Genomic DNA, 14,877 nt, shown 5'->3' with positions numbered 1-14,877 from the left:
TTCCTCAAATTGACTTTTTCTCCTTCTTTGTTTCTCTCCCTGTACTCCATACCTCAGTTCTCTGGCATCATATTCCCAGATAAATGTAAGAAATCCTTTGTTCAGGCTCTATATTTTAGGGAACCTAGGCTAAGATACTCAGGATTCTTTTGGCAAGTCTTCTTTGGGTTAGATTTCGTAACTAATTGTAATGACTTTAAAAAAAAAAAAAGATGATATTTCTAGTCCCAGATAATAATACACTATTCGTAACTTTGAACACATTGGTTGTTCTATACTTCAGTTTATTCATCTATAAAACAGTGGAATTGGTCTAATTTCTAAGATTCCTTTCATTTCTAGTATTCCAGGATTTGAAAAAAAAAAGGTCTCATGTCTCAGAGAAATAAATCTCTAGTGATGGCACTGCAGACACTGGGACAGTCAGTTCCTCCTATATTTCTGGTTATTTAGTGCTCCTGTTCCCGAAAACACCATGAAACAATTAGCCCTTGATTCTCATTGGGGAAACTAGGGAGAAATTGGTGATAGTGATTTATGTACAAGTGGAGTTTATAATTTCCCGAGCATATCTGAATTTCTCAAGGTGTTCCTAAAGAATCTTTGGGATTACTCTTGGTCTAAAATTAATTATATTTTAATGAATAAATGATCAATTCATTAAAAAGAAATTCTGTGAGAATTTCCTGGAAATCCTTTTCATCTGTGAAAATTTGAGTTTCACAGGAGATTCTGAAAGGTCCTTGCAACTTCTCTTGGTTCCAAGATTCTCCAACTTGAGCTTTTGACTTCAGTGCATTTCCCTGTATTCCTTTTACATCACACATTAGATTCTCTCCTCAGGGCCTTCAGTTGTTACAGTTGCACAATTCTCTGGTGACTCCTGGCTAAAAATTCAAGGCACTACTGTCATCTTTAAAACTGTACTGTGAATTAATATCTGACTTTCTTGTCTTTGGTGAGGACAGTTTACTCCTTCAATTCTGCTTCCCACTTAAATTTCTCTCCAGAGATACGAAGTAGAGAGTGCAAAAAATTATATGGTTAAAACAAAACAAAGCTATTCCTAAATATTTTACATATTTGGTGTTGAAGAAAAAATATGGATTCATGGCCTTAAAAATCAAAATCACTAGAGAGTTCACGAAGGGCAAATTTCTAATATCCCAAGCTATTTTGAAGAGTGAAAGTATTTGGCGTGCAGTAAGAACTGATAGAGCAACATCATTCCAAAGAACTGAGGTCAGGCAGCGAAGAACATATTTAGCTTCACCTAGTGCACTTGGGCAAAGGGAAGGGAAGATGGTAGAGTATTTAATAGTAGAGCAGAGAAAATGACTTGAGAATAAAGGGGACAGATGTTCAAGGTTTTTAGACAATAATAAACCCAAATCTCTTGTTCGATTCATCTAAAACCAGAGAAGCTTATAAAATCCTTTCCACTTAGTGGCATTAAGAAGGCAGTGATTTACGGCAAACATTTTTGTGGAGCCCGTTTTATTAAAGGAATATTGCATTGCCAAGTTTTGTACGAATTTGTGTAGTATAAAATAAAAACAGAAATGGCCAGAAAAATTAAAATGCAGTTAAGAAATGTGTTTGCTTTAGAAACTAAACTGAGTAACCACAAAAAGAGAAACAAAGAAATTTTTGCAAAGCATGTGCCAGCTTTGATTTTTTCAAAATGACTTTGGGATCTAGAAGAAGATCAAAGGAAAATGCAATAGAAGCTGCTGTGCATAAGGCCCATTGGCTTTCCCAGTGGGCACAAGGTGTCACAGGTCTCAAAAAGCACAGGGTGCGCAATGAGATAAAAAAGAGGCCAATTCCTCTTTGATGAATGTATCTAGAATTTTGCAAGCCAGAAAACATCTAGAAGGAAACTATTTTCACTTCCACATCTCTTTAAGTACTGTCCTTATGAAAACAAAAGTTTTTTTGAATTACATATAAAGGTCTGGGGAGGGTCCGATCTCTCCTGCGGAAGCTTTTGTGAAGTCCTTCCCAGGGCCAACATGGATTACCAATAAACATAGTGAAACCTCTGAACTGGAGAGAAGATGGAATCAAAGTGGCTCCAACCCAACTCTATACCCCATCTGCCAAGCTAGCATTGCCTCTAAAAATAAGTGAGAGCTTCATTTTCTAGAACATTACTTCTTTTGTTGTTGTTGTTATTGATTTCCTTTCCTCTGTCCCTTCCTTCTTTCTATCCTTCCTGCCTTCTTCCCTCCCTCCTCTCTTTCCCTTCCTTCTGTCTTTCCTTCTTTCCTTCCTTCCTTTCTACCTTCCTTCCTCCCATCCATCCATCTTTCCTTCCTAAGTGTGATGAGAACATTTAATATGATATCTACCCTCTAAAATTTTAAGTGTACAATATAGCATTGTTAACTATAAGCAAAATGTTGCACAGCAGATCTCTAGAACTTATATATATCTTGAGTCACAAACTTTGTGCTCACTGAATAGCAACTCCCATTACATTTTAATAACTGATGAAGATGGAGAGGAATTTCCTATTGAAATATTTCCTGAAATTATGGGGAAAAGAGCATGATAATTTCTGTATCTAAAAACAACCGAGGATTTGACCATTCCTTGTTCCAATATTCGTAGCCATAAAAACTAGAAATTAATCAATTATAGGGACTTGATGACTTAGTACATTTTTTTCCCCATTTGCCTCTCCATGTTCCCACCCAAAACTTTTTCAAATAATCTTTTCCCTTTAAGGAAACAACTGGTGGAATATATCCTGAGATATATCCTGAGGCCTTCCTATTTTCTTACAAAACACTAGGCATTTCCCCTCAGGAGAAAGAATGGTGGGACTGATGCATCCAATTTAGTGTGACTAATCCTGTGTTCTTCTACTGCTGAGTTTAGTTCCCAAGAAATGCTTTTATGTGTTAGTCTGGAGAAACTGACTATCTCATTCCTCTTGGTGATTGCTCTCTTGACTTCCTGTTGAGTTACACATCAGCTATAAATTGTCCCTCACCAGAAAGGTGATCTTTTAGAAGAGGAATTTTCCTTAGAGTTATTGAAATAATTATAGGAAGTGTTTAAAAGGTATTAATAACATTTCAGAGGAGTTTACATCACGTACTCTACAAAACAAATGGTCATTCCAAAGGCCAAAATATCGAATACTAAAATCACAATGACATTCTGGTACTGAACTAAATCCTCTGAGAAACAAGGGAACTGGCTTAGTCTACAGCCCACAAAATTTATCACACTCCAGAGTATAAAGCAAGGCAAAGAACTTTATTTTCTGTGTTATATATTTCAGTAAATATGTCTATGTCCCTAAAAGGATATTACTTTTAAAGGCTGTAAAGACCTTGAGTTCCCTAAGACTTTGACATTTTGGGATGACTGCAAGTTGCCTATACAAGCAGAACAAAACCTACATTTTCCATAGGACTTTGAATCTATTATTTCATCAGTTTCCCAAATTCATATTAGTAGCATTTGTAATAACATGAATAAAGTGAAAATACAGATGTAAAGGTGAGGGGATTTTAAAAAATAAGAAATGCCATTCCTTTTGAATGAAATTTGATTAAAATAAGCTTTGGGGTTCTATTTATCTTATAGACTCCCCTACCCCTGCTTCAGTGTCAATTCAGAAACCTAGCTGTGAGAAGGAGAATGTTAAATATAAAAGAATCCATCCTGATTTTTCTGAAGCCCTGCTGTCATTGTTCAGCCACGCAATTTGAATCTTGTCCTACATGGATCCTGAGCAGCAAGGCAAGAGCTGGCTAGAAAAAATGACCAAGCATGTGGCCTTTTCCAGCTCTGCTCGGCAATATGTAAGAATAGCAGCAAGATTCCTCGCTTGCCATTCAGAATCGAGGTGGGACCACCTGGGGTTTCCAGTTTTAGAATATAACTCTTTGGGCAATTAGAAAATCTCTGAGCATCTGTCTCCCCTGGCATTTAGGTAAATTAATAATATTAAGCATTCCTAAAATAAGAAGTGGGTTATAAGATATGCCAATGTACCACGAGCATAATTTGCTCAGTTACCTTTTCCCCAAAGGAGACTTATCAAGGTACAGTCCTACAGCATTAATGCTTATGAGCTCATAGCCCTGGAATATCTATTTCCCACATATTCAAGACAATGAAACTTCATTATCATGCCCCCTTATTTAACTCCAATGCCCAGGACAACGATTTGTTTTAATGTCCCAGTCTAAACCTCCTACAGCAATATTTTTTCAGGTAATAGCTTCCATTCATAATGCTAACAGCTCTTGAATTCTCCAATCAATTTAGCTGTTAGGATCCTCTCTTTTCTTTGATTTCCTAAGCTTTACACCTTGCCATATGCAGTTTAAGGTTTTAAAAAAAGACACACAAACGTTACATGTATCATTTGGGATATTAGATAATTCCAAAATCAACAGGAGCTTTGCTCTCAAGATACATATATTTCTTCTGAGTTTTCCATAAACAAGAATGAAAGAACCTTTTTAAAGTCTTCAAAAACTCAAGTAAAACTCTCCTTATTTATGATTGATAAGATTTTTGGTTTCTGGAAGAGAAAGTTATTTATTTATCATCTCAAGACTTTTAAGCTTCCCACAAGGTTCTTTTACAACCTGAAAGTTATGGAAGACAAAACTTAAATCCTTTCCTGGTGTAGATTAGATAACCGTATACATATTTAATTTGTGCTACATAGGCAGGATAGTAAAATAGAATGACTTTGAGGTACAAAGTTAGAATGACCTGGATTCCATTCTGAAATCATCACTTACAAGTTATTTGTCTTTGGGAAATTTTTCTCATCTGAAAAATGGGGTAATAATATAACCTAATTCACACGGTTGCTATGAAGATTAAAGATTTTAAACAGGTATTTTTCCATCTCTACAATTCATTAATCATTTCCCCCTTGCCAATACAATGATTGTAGGCCCTGCATGGTTTCAGGGAAGATGACCCCACCCCTGGCCATGTGATCTAAACTAAGTAATCATCATGTCTACTACACTCACAGCCACAGAGAGTTTCATGGGTGGTTTGAATCAGGATGAATTTTAGGATTTGAATCTTTCAATTTGTTTTTGTTGAATATATCAGGACAAAAAAAAAAACTCACCTCTCTCTTCAGCTAGACAAGAAACAGAAATTATGCAGCTTTGAGTACTTTTGGCATACATCTTAGGACCACAAAGGAACCAACAGAAGGACTGAATGGTCAAGCTCTGAGTCAACCCTACCTCTGGGTTCTCCACTCACATACCCCATGCTTATCAGATTCTCCCTAAAATGTTATTTTTAACATTGTCTTTGGGTACCATAACCTTCTTCTGGACACCAAGAGTGTGGCATCCTGGCTTTCATCAACTTTTATCATGTGGCTTAATGGCTTTTAGTGTGGCACCCAGAAACTAAAACACTCTTGGAAGCAGGCACACAAAAGCTAACAGCTCCCTTATTTTGCCAGTCCTATTGTGGTATAGAGGCAGAAGTAAGCCAAGTATGGTCAGTATTTCTAATTACTTGTATAATGAGTAAATAATCCCAAGTAATATATTCATTCCTCTGCCTCTCAACTTGACTAATTTGAAGTTACGGTAGGGTACAAAGTGTGTATTCAGATTTTTCATGGGTGATTCCATTCTAATCACAAATCAGTATAATTTCCCTAGGATTAGTGAAGAAAGGGAACTAAGTGCTAGCTCTCCCAAGGACTTTATGTTCTTTTTTTTTCCTTTTTTTTTTTTATATACACATAAGCACACACATACTCCCCTAAAGCTGACAGACTTGTTAAAACGTGAATATTTTTATGTTTTTTATTCACTTATAAATATAAATTCATTTACAAATATTTTACTCATCGATACATATTCTGTAAAGTAAGTAGGAAATACATACATATCCATAGGACTTTATATTCTTAGAAATACCTTGCTGAAGTCTTATTATCTCCTTGTACTTGTAGACCACCTATTACCTCTATCCCAAGCTCCCATCTGATACAGATATATCAAAGAAATATCTGTAAAATACATAGGCCTTCTGAAGCCATCCTTCCCCACTATCCATGCGTCAGCATCTACACTCTCTTGGCAGATTTCACAAAGGGCTGCACACCAGGAGAGGGAAAGGTAATGATGTGTGTTTGTCTTACGGGTGCACTCACATTTCAAACTTGTCTACAATTCCAATAAATGAAAGTAGTTGTTAAACCATACAAAAGCTAAATAAAAAGAAACATTAAACTGTAAAATGAATAAAAACTGTCATTAGGTGTAACCTAAACAGTCTGTGTGTGGTTTTCCAGAATGACAAGTAAACAATAAACATTAAATGTTGTCAAGTAGCTTCAACAAAAAGTGTTTCCATGCATGTGCAAATAGGGAGATGTGCTGTAGCCAGCACCAGATCACAGGAGCTTTGTGGGCAATCACATGGGCATTGAGTAGAAAGCCCTTGACCTGCCAGATTTGCCGTTTTTTCCCCCTCTTTCAATCAGTTGACACGAATTCTCTCTCTCTAATAGAATATCCAGGGTCCTTTTTCTCGCTTTTTGGCTGCTTACTTAACAAAGCACTCTAAGAAATTATTGGAAAAACTGGACCCTGTTTAGATTATTTTAGTAGCAGTAGCAACTGAAGAATGCAGTACCAGTATTCATAGCATGTAGTCACAATAAAAATGGAACTCTTTCCATGCTACAATGACAGTACAAAAATAAATACCGGGGTTATTTTTTATTTCTTTCTTTCCATGAATCAGAAGCTCCAAACCCCAATACCTCTGATGGCCAAGCAATTTACATAAACGAGTGAGGCAGCTGGGTGTAAGATGTAGAGAGGTGGAAGCTTAGGGTAGTGGAGCATGTATACCTACCTATCCAAAAGGTACTTCCATTATCTAACCTGTAAAATCTGTGCTTCCTAAACAAAACACGTCTTCAGGAGGACATTTTTTCTATGCATGTAATTAGATTAAAATTAATCAGAAGAGCTTAAGAAAGTCAATATTAAACAACCAGAGTTTTGGTTGAAAGTCCAAGTCAAGTCTAACCTAAACAAGAAAAAGATCTCCTTATTTTCCACTTCCCATAAAATAATGCAAACAGTAATGGATCCTAAAGAGAACTGAGTGTTTAAAAAATAAAGAAAATCACTGATTGTTTTGCTACCAAAACTATGTATTTGAAGAATTATGTTCTCATCTAGTTGTAATCTTTACAGTAACTTCAACTATATGTCGTTTCCATGGACTAGTCATTTTGATTTTAAAAGACAGGTCTTTGCTGAGGAAAAAAAAATAATCTACATATATGTACTTGGAACATCTGGGCTAGTAATAAACTTCCAACTTCCTCTTTTAGGAATGCAATACACATTTGCTCCATGACGAATCAAATGTGAAATAACGTCTTTGTCGAAAGTAAAGCATCCTGCACTGACGTTAGCTGTTTACACTGATCTTAGCACCAGGTACCCTGCAAATATAACTTCAGTGTCTGCGTCTAAAGTTCTTATGTTTTCCAAATGAAGAAGTAGAAAGCTATAATGAGCTAGTTTCCTATAAGAGGTCATAGGTTATTCATATATATTATCAATTTTCATTTTAATGAAAATGAAAATTTTGTTATGATGATTCTTTGAAGATGGTTATTTTCTACATTGACAAGGAAAATGAGACTCAGGGATGTTGAATGACATTTGATAGAGAAGGCTTTAAAACTTGCTCTAGCCACACAGGTTTTTATTTTCCTTAAACTATACTGATTTCTTAAGTTTGAGGGGAAAATATTGTGCTATGACAGTTCTTCAATGTATGGGATCCCATTTTCTGTTAACATTATTTATAAATAAAAATTGTAGTAACTGTCACTGCAGCAAGTCCAGACGGATATAGAAACATTTAGATACTGTCATTTCCTTGTGCTCCTTTATTAAATGTGAACATAACACAACTAGTGAGTCAAGAAACATATTGCTTTCACTTTCTCTATGCGCCTTTGGCAGACTTTTATCAGTGGTTATAGAAGAAATGTAGTAACCAATGAGGAGAAAGGGAAATGGAGGCTGGTGTCCAGCTGGTGATGTTGGCACAGAAGGGTCTGTGTAGACTGATGGTAAAGAGAAGCTGCCAGTCTCCACCTCCCAGAGGATCAGGGGATAGGATTAAGAGTAACAGCACAAAGTTCTGGACTATTGCTTGAGAAATCCTTGCACTTCAGCTGTTGGCCTAAAAAATCCAACTGTGCTCATGAGGAACCCAAATATCACCTTTAATTCGTTAGGAGAAGCTGTTGCCACTTCATAGGCAAGAAAAATTAACAGATACCTCCTCAAGGATTTTTTAACTTTTGCGTCATTTTCCTTTGTATTTCTGCCTTTCCCTCCTTCTTCCTGTATTATGCACAAATGTTCTGAAACCACTGGTTTCTTTCTTTCTTTTTTTTTTGCAATCTGAATTTTTAGTTTCATCTCTTTCATTATGCTTAAAATTTTAATCTTGCATAGATTAAGCTCTCCATTAATATCCTTGGAAGAGATTTTTTCAAAGAATCTCTTGAATGAAAAGCACTCCAAATGTCATAAATAGATGCTATTTCTGAGTAGCTAAAACATAGGTTTTGGAGCAACATCAAGTTTGATTCATTGCCTATTTATGACACTTCCTCTAAGTCCAAACTCTTGCCACTTAGTAGCCATGTGACCTTAATTATGAAAACTTCCTGTGCCTCCTAAATGTTGATAATAATAATAAATAATTTTCTGAACAATTGAAACTTAGAATATAAAGCATGTAGAACAATACCTGATAACACATAGTAAATTGATATAAAATGTTCATTATTATTACTCCAAATATCTGTGTGACTTTATGCAAGCTACTCAAACTTTCTAAGATTCTAATTTTTATCTGAAAATTGAAATAAAATAACTTCGCTAATAGATGTGCTATAAATTCTAACCTATGCAGTCGATGTAAAGCAGAGTTGCTAACAAATAAATGTGTTCATCTAAACACTGTGTCAGGTAAGTGATACATGGCCTATGCAAACCTCAAACCTCGACCTCTTCATCCTAAGGTCTTCACCACCACCTCATCTCACCAGCTTTCCTTTACACTTATCTCTGGGACCTTACCAACATTTGGAATAGAGAAGTCTACAGAGTTTCAGGTTCTAACATTCCCACTCTGATCACAGATTTCTTTGTCTTATGATTGCTCTCTTTGGTAAAACTCTAACTTTGGACCTAGTTTTCAACCTTCCTGCCCTCATACCAAGGCAGGCACATGCCCATGAACAGAGCCACACAGCAGCAAAGACTGATGCTACCAAAAAGTCCTAATTTCCCACTAATTGGGAACCTAATAGTGGTTGGCAGTCTTTATATTCTCCAGGTCAATATTCTCTCTTATGCCTTTTGTGATTTTTCAAATCATCTCTATTTTCCTCAAACATTATTCATTCCTCTTAGATTATAACCTACCTAACAAAGACAGTAGAAGTTTCCAAGCAAAAACTCCACCAGTATGAGCACAGGTAATTGGATGGGCTCTCAAGTAACTTTCTAAGGAAGGTAATATAGCCATCGCCTCCTTTTATACTTGCCAATCCTTTTCCCAGAGCCTGGAGTACAGATATGAACTCTATCCCTTCCCAAAATCAAGGAAGTTCTGTGTCTCACCTAAAAATAAATAAAGCTAACCTCTTCATTTGGACTCTTATCCCCATTTTCCTTCTTTCCTCACAAGGACTTTGCTCTACTTGTCTCTTCTTACTACTGGCTCTTCTCAACAGTGTTAAAATAGGTTAGGTTTTCTTTAATATTAATAGGAAAAAAGTCCTTCTTTTGTACATTAAAGATGGCCACAAATTCTGTTCCTCTTCATTCACTGAGTCCTGATAACTCTGCCTCATTAGTGTCTCTTGATTTCAAGCCAATCTGCGCATCTTCATTGTAACCATGTCTCATCATTGTTTCTCCCTCAGTTATAGGCTTGCCTCCAAACTGCTTCCTGCTTCCAGATTTGCCTCTCTCAAATACATAATTTGCCTTCCAATGAAAACAACACTTTCAATAAAAAATATGGTCATATTACTCCCTTTTAAAATCCCACTAATGACTTCCCATTGCCCATAAATAAAGAACAAATGTCATAGCATGCCAAGCCAGGTTTTCTCTCTATGTCCTCTGTTTATTTAACTAGACCTGAACACTGGCAGAACAAACTATCCACAGCTAAATGTAAAGAACAGGCTGCACCAAAGAGGATAGGAAAGGAGAAGATATGGGCAGGAGCTAAGTGGACTCACAGAACTGCCCATGATAGGGAGGGATATGTGGGCATGGAGAGGGAAGAGAAACAGACTCTCTCTCATACCAGGGAGCCTGTACAGGGAAGAGGAATTTCCATAAAATATGGCTTTGAAAACCAGAGGAGCCATATTTCATGAGTTTTTACAATTAGCTAGGCTTAAAACATGGGACTTTAAAATCAGCAGGCTCATGGGAGAGCTGAGAGGGACATAGGAAACTGAGTCCCTGTTCTTAAAAAGACAGCACAACAGAAGGGTCCAGCTTCAGTGCAGTCTCAGAGAGGGAGAGAGGTGGGAAGGAGTTGGTTTATTGCTGAAAGACAGGACAGACCATTGATGCAGCAGGTAATTTCCCCTACCCAGATCAGTGTTCCTCTTCAGTTCATATATGGAGAATTCAGCACTCAGAGGCATTTACCTGGATTGGGAGGAGAAAAGATGGTAATTCAAGGGAATAAAGGGGTAAGAAGAAAGGCTCTTACACATCAGATTTACCTCTCACATGTCGATATCAGTAATCTGATAAAAAGAAATTGATAAACTGACCCTAGAATTCTTATGGAAACCCAAAGAATCAAGAATAACCAAAACAAGTTAGAAAAATCCAAACTACCCAACTTGAAAAGTTAAGCTACAGTAATCAAGACAGTGCAGTACTGGCTTAAGGACAGATCAGTGGGTAAATGGTATAGAATTGAGAGATCAGAAATAAACATGTCTTTTTAAAAAAAGATTTATTTATTTATGAGAGAGAGAGAGAGAGAGAGTGGCAGAAACACAGGAGGAGGGAGAAGCAGGCTCCATGCTGGGAGCCCGACAAGGGACTCGGGGATCACGCCCTGGACCAAAGGCAGGTGCTAAACTGCCACCCAGGGATCCCGAGATCAGAAATAAACCTTCACATTTATGGTTGATGGATTTTCCTGAAAAACAATGCCAAATAGTTCTATAGGGAAGAACAATCTTTCCAACAAAAGGTGCTGGCATATGAAAAACAAATTGGGCCCTTACCTAACACCATATTCAAAACATGATTCACAGTAGATTAAAGGCCTAAATATAAATGCCAAAACAAAACCCTTAGAAGAAAACATAGGCATATATCTTTATCACCTTGGATTAGGCAACAGGTTTTTACTTATAATACCAAAAACATAAGCAACAAAAGAGAAGTAAATTGGACTTCATCAAAGTTGAAAACATTAGTACATCCAAGAATGCCATCAAGAAAATAAAGAGAGGAATGGGAGGAATATTAACAAATCATATGTCTGATAAGGGAATTAAATACAGAGTATATAGGAAACTCTTACGACTCATCAATAAAAAAAAGGATAATCTAATTTAAAATGAGCAAAAGACTTAAATAGACATTTCTCCACATAAGATATAAAAAATGGCTAGTAAGCACGTGAAAAGATTTCAACATCATTAGTCATTAGAGAAATGAAAACAAAACCACAAAGCTATACCACTTTGTACCTAGGATGGCTATTAAAAAAAATACAGAAGATAAGTGTTGGTGAGGGTGTGAAGAAACTGAAACCTTAATGCTCAGGGGAATATGAAATGCTACAACATGGATGGACTTCGAAAATTGTATGCTAAGTGAAAGAAGCCAGACACAAAAGGCCACACACTGTATAATCCCATTTATATGAAATATCCAGAACAGGCAAATCCATAGAGACAGAAAGTAGATTAGTGGTTGCCTAGGGCTGGGAGGAAGGGGGAGTGGAGTATCGGGTTTCTTTTGGGGGTGATGAAAATGCTCTAAAATTTGATTGAGGTGATAGTTGCAAAACAGTGTGAATGTTCTAAAAACTACTGAATTGTACATTTTTAAAAGGGTGAATTTAATGTCAAATGCATCTTCATAAAATAAAGAATAGTATAAAAGAAAAAGAGAGAGAGAAATAGCCTAATAGAAATATAGCACAGAAACAGCAGTTTGAAAAATGCCTGGAGTATATGGAAAGGAGATAAATTTACTAATCTTAGAGCATGTGATAAAGGGCAGGGATTGTTGAGAGACTTCTCCAGGAACAGAGGACTTAGTGGGCACCATTTTATTCTCACTTCCTCCAGCATAAACACATAGGACACCTGCGGGGAACCAGCATGGCACCAACACTTGCTACTTAACTTTCCAACTATAAGCCCTGCCATGTGTTCTCTTGCAGACTTGCCCCCTCCAACCAGGCCTCAACTCCAGGTCCCCTCCAAGAGCAGACCTCCAAATCTTGCTAAAACCATGTGTCCCACTCCCCCCCACTTCAGAAGATATGTCCCCTCTAAACCAACATGCTTCAGCCCCCAGCAGCAGCAGGCCTGCACGTCACCTCCTACCTAAGAAGGCCTTGCTGGCACTGAGACCTGCCCCCATGTTCTTCTGCAGTTTAGTGCTACTTTATTTCTGACAAATGCCTGGTCTGATTCAACTCAAGCTCAAGGTGGCTCTAGACTGGCCCACAAATACCATAGGGACAAAACACTGTCCACAACAGGCAAAGATCCCTGCAGAAAACTGGAATGAAGGCAAATGCAGCTCAGCCAAAACAGCAGGGTGCATGCAACACACACAGGAGACACTTTTGAAGTGCCAGGTTCTGGTGTACAGGGAACATTGTTCTGCAGGGGACTACAGGACCTCTTCTTCATAAGACCATTACTTTCAAGAGCAAAAGACATAGTTGACTATCCTAGCACCTAGAAACAGATACAGAGAGTGAGACAAAATGAGACATAAGAATATATTACAAATGAAAGAACAGAACAAAATCACAGGAAGAGACCTAACCAAACAGAGGTAAGTAAATGTTTGATAAAAAATGTACAATAGGGATCCCTGGGTGGCGCAGCGGTTTGGCGCCTGCCTTTGGCCCAGGGCGCGATCCTGGAGACCCGGGATCGAATCCCGCGTCGGGCTCCCGGTGCATGGAGTCTGCTTCTCCCTCTGCCTGTGTCTCTGCCTCTCTCTCTCTGTGATGTGACTATCATAAATAAATAAAAATTAAAAAAAAAAGAATGTACAATAATAATCATAAAAATTCTCATTGAACTAGAGAAAAGGGTAGAGGACCTCAGAGAGACTTTCAACAAAAAGACAGAAAACATAAAAAGAACCAATCACAGATGAAGAACTGAATAAATGGATTATTTCTACTAGATAGAATTAATAGTAGACTAGAAGAAGCAGAACACATCAGTAAGCTGCATGACAGAGTAATGGAAAGCAATCAAGTTTAACAGGAAAGAGAAAAGGAAATAATAAAAAAATTAAAATAGAGAACTTAGTGACAAAGTGTAATAACGTGTATTATAGGGATCCCAGAAGGAGAAGAGAGAGGGAAAAACAAAACAAAACAGAAAGTTATATGAAGAAATAATAGCTGTAATCTTCCTAAATCTGGTGAAAGAAACACAAATCTAGATCCAGGAGGCATAGAAACCCCTCAACTCAAGGAGGTCCACCTCAAAACATATAGTAATTAAAATGACAAAAAGTAGTGATAAAGACAGAATTTTAAAAGCAGCTATAGAAAACCACCACAACATTATGTACAAGGTAAATCCCATAAGGTTATCAGCTGATTTTTCAACAAAAAATTTGCAGGCCAGAGGTAAATGAAATGTTATATTCAAAGTCCTGAAAGAAAAAAGCTTGCAGCCAAGAATATTCTAACCAGCAAGGCTATCATTCAGAATAGAAGGAGAAATAGTTTCCCAGACAAACAAAAGTTAAAGGAATTCATTACCACTAAGCCATCCCTACAAGAACTGTTAACAGGGACTCTTTGAGTAGAAAGGAAGGAGCATAAATAGGAGTAAGAAAAGTAGGAGATACAAAAGCATTCAAAATAAGTATATCTATAAAAATCAGTCAAAGATTCTAAATAAAAGGATGGAAAGTATGACACTATATACTTAACAGGAGCCAGGGGATGAAAAGTTAAGAATGGGTTCAAATGTAAGTGACCATCAACTTAATATAGATTGCTATATGCAGAAGATGTCATATACAAACCTAATGGCAACCACACACCAAAAGCCTGTAATAGATATGCAAGAAATAAGGAGAAAGAAATCCAAGTATATTACTAAAAAAAATCCAACAAATCATGAGAGAAGAGAGCAGGAGAAGAAGGAACAGAGAACTACAAAAACAACCATAAAGCAAGTTATAACATGACAATAAGTACATACCTATTAATAAGTATGTTGAACATAAATGGAATAAACAATCCAATCAAAAGACATAGGTGAAGAAATGGATAAAAGAGAAAGATCCATCTATATGCTGCCTATTAGAAACTCCTTTCAGACCTAAAGATGTGCATATTGAAGGTGAAAGATGGAAAAGTATTTACCATGCAATTGTAAGTGAAAAGAAAGACAAGATAGAAATACTTATATTGAACAAATTAGACTTTAAAACAAAGACTGTAACAAGAGACAAAGAAGGACATTATATAATTATAAAGGGAATAATCCAACAAGAAGATATAACCATTGTAAATATTTATGAACCCAACATTAAAGACTCAAATACATAACAC

The 14,877-nt window shown here is 36.8% G+C and overlaps 1 long non-coding RNA gene across 2 annotated transcripts in view; it reads right to left on the bottom strand.

Moving 5' to 3' along the window:
• Nucleotides 1-14,877, bottom strand: part of LOC118354291 (uncharacterized) — a 295,091-nt gene that overhangs the window by 66,430 nt on the left and 213,784 nt on the right. The window contains exon 5 of one of the 2 annotated variants that reach the window (XR_007409729.1): nt 10,678-10,736. The exons of the other annotated variant lie outside the window; for it this stretch is intronic. This is a non-coding gene — a long non-coding RNA (uncharacterized LOC118354291). The remainder of the gene's footprint in view (nt 1-10,677; nt 10,737-14,877) is intronic. 2 annotated transcript variants of the gene reach the window in all.

This window comes from Canis lupus, chromosome 3 (genome assembly GCF_003254725.2).
Source record: "Canis lupus dingo isolate Sandy chromosome 3, ASM325472v2, whole genome shotgun sequence".
In the NCBI taxonomy this organism is placed as follows: Eukaryota; Metazoa; Chordata; class Mammalia; order Carnivora; family Canidae; genus Canis; species Canis lupus.
This window is presented reverse-complemented; position numbering and strand designations above follow the sequence as displayed.